This window comes from Montipora foliosa, chromosome 1, assembly GCF_036669935.1.
Source record: "Montipora foliosa isolate CH-2021 chromosome 1, ASM3666993v2, whole genome shotgun sequence".
NCBI classification, from domain to species: Eukaryota; Metazoa; Cnidaria; class Anthozoa; order Scleractinia; family Acroporidae; genus Montipora; species Montipora foliosa.
Window position 1 is genome coordinate 65,460,069 of NC_090869.1, and position 2,500 is coordinate 65,462,568.

A 2,500-nucleotide genomic window follows, 5' to 3' on the forward strand; every position below is an offset into this window, starting at 1 on the left:
TCCTCGGCTCAAACGACGAGTTACGTTTTATTTTGCTTTATTTGGTTTTGGGAAAAACAGGTTACATTTCGATGTAGGCTAACGATCATTTTAGCATGATATTAAAGACAATTTCAGGTGGATCGTCAACAACTGAAAGCTCACTTCGTGGAAAACTTGATTACATGTGGTGAAATTAAGAAATTCTGCGAGAAGGAAACAAATGTTAAAGTGGTTTTTAAACTTCTTTCGAGTTCATCAACCAATACACATGAGGAGCGATTTCAGAATACCCCCTCACTTAGGAGCCTTAGTGCTAAGATGCCGTGGTCCGTGGTCCGCAGTCTGGCACTGAATGACTGGGTTCGTGTACAGCGCTACCGCGGCCCGAGGTCCCGCAGTGGGCGAATAAGTGTTTGTGGAAGGGCTACCGCTGTCCGCAGTCCCACAATGGGTCACTAAGTGTTGTTGAAAATGCTACCGCGATCCGAGGTCCCACAGTGGGCGACTAAGTGTTGTTGAAAATGCTACCGCGATCCGAGGTCCCACAGTGGGCCACTAAGTGTTGTTGAAAATGCTACCGCGATCCGAGGTCCCACAGTGGGCCACTAAGTGTTGTTGAAAATGCTACCGCGGTCCGAGGTCCCGCAGTGGGCCACTAAGTGTTTGTGGAAGGGCTACCGCTGTCCGCAGTCCCACAGTGGGCCACTAAGTGTTGTTGAAAATGCTACCGCGGATCCGAGGTCCCACAGTGGGCCACTAAGTGTTGTTGAAAATGCTACCGCGGTCCGAGGTCCCGCAGTGGGCCACTAAGTGTTGTTGAAAATGCTACCACGGTCCGAGGTCCCACAGTGGGCGACTAAATGTTTGTGGAAGGGCTACCGCTGTCCGCAGTCCCACAGTGGGCCACTAAGTATTGTTGAAAATGCTACTGCGATGCGAGGTCCCACAGTGGGCCACTAAGTGTTGTTGAAAATGCTACCGCGGTCCGAGGTCCCACAGTGGGCCACTAAGTGTTGTTGAAAGTGCTACCGCGGTCCGAGGTCCCGCAGTGGGCCACTAAGTGTTGTTGAAAATGCTACCACGGTCCGAGGTCCCACAGTGGGCCACTAAGTGTTGTTGAAAATGCTACCGCGGTCCGAGGTCCCACAGTGGGCCACTAAGTGTTGTTGAAAATGCTACCGCGGTCCGAGGTCCCGCAGTGGGCCACTAAGTGTTTGTGGAAGCGCTACCGCAATCCGAGGTCCCGCAGTGGGCGAATAAGGCGGTTTTTGGAAGTGCTACCGCGGTCCGCACTCCCGTAGTGGGTTAGTAAGTTTTTGTTGAAAGTGCGGGGTCCTCAGTCCCATAGTGGGCAATGAATGTAAGTGAGAAAATGAAAGGGAAATGAAGGTTTCAAAAGAGTGCTTAGGCCTTATGACTGAAACGAGCGCTTAGGCTTAATCAGTAAACGAGTGCTATATTTTTCACACGCTCTCGGTAGAACGTGTAATTAACCGAACCCCCCAAAAAAGCTAAGATTTTAAAAGAGTGCTTAGGCCTAATCACTGAAACGGGCGCTTAGGCTTAATCAGTAAACGAGTGCTATATTCTTCACACGCTCTCGGTAGAACGTGTAGTTAACCGAACCGTAAAATAAAAGGAAAGATTTGAAAAAAGTGGTTATAGGCCTAATCACTGAAACGGGCGCTTACGGCTTAATCAGTAAACGAGTGCTGTGTTGTTCACACGACCTCGGTAGAACGTGCATGTAGTTCACCGAACCCTAAAATAAAAGCTAAGATTTGAAAAGAGTGCTTAGGCCTTATCACTGAAACGGGCGCTTAGGCTTAATTAATCAGTAAACGAGAGTGGTCCGTGGAAAAGCTAAGATTTTAAAAGAGTGACAATTGTCGGCCAATCAGTGTGGAGATCGTGTAAACAAAATGTTTGACAACTGGTAGTTAATAAGAGCAATTCAGGTCATTCACTTTTATTTCGTATGAAGAAATGCTGGCCTGCGTTACATGTTGGATTGTTACGCATGTAATTATGATTGGTCATAGTTATAGTGAAGCATTTCGATAGCAACGTATTAGCAAAACGACTTTAAAGACAATGCCGTAAGAATATTGGTTTTTTTCGTCCTAACTGGACCCGCTTTAATTCATGAAGTAGATGTCATTGAGATAGATATCGTCGAACGTTGATTCTTAAGATAAAAAGTGTCACCTCCTAGCCAAGTCCTGCTAGAACAACGTTACTTGTTTCAGTTATTGTTTTTGGTGTGCGTAACTCATCTAAAAGGAGAAAGCACGCGTTCCGTTGAACTTCTTTTAGGTTCAAATAATGAACAGTGTCCGATGAAAGTGATTTACAACAAGTTGGTTCGAGTAATTGAAGTAACACTTGATTGAATTTGTATTGCAAGGGAATAAACAAAGAAGGCCGCGCGACTTCCGTTGAACTTTTATTGAATGGAAACGCAGAAGTGTAAATTATACATCAAGCCATAGAAGGCGATTGATTTAATTGATTGATG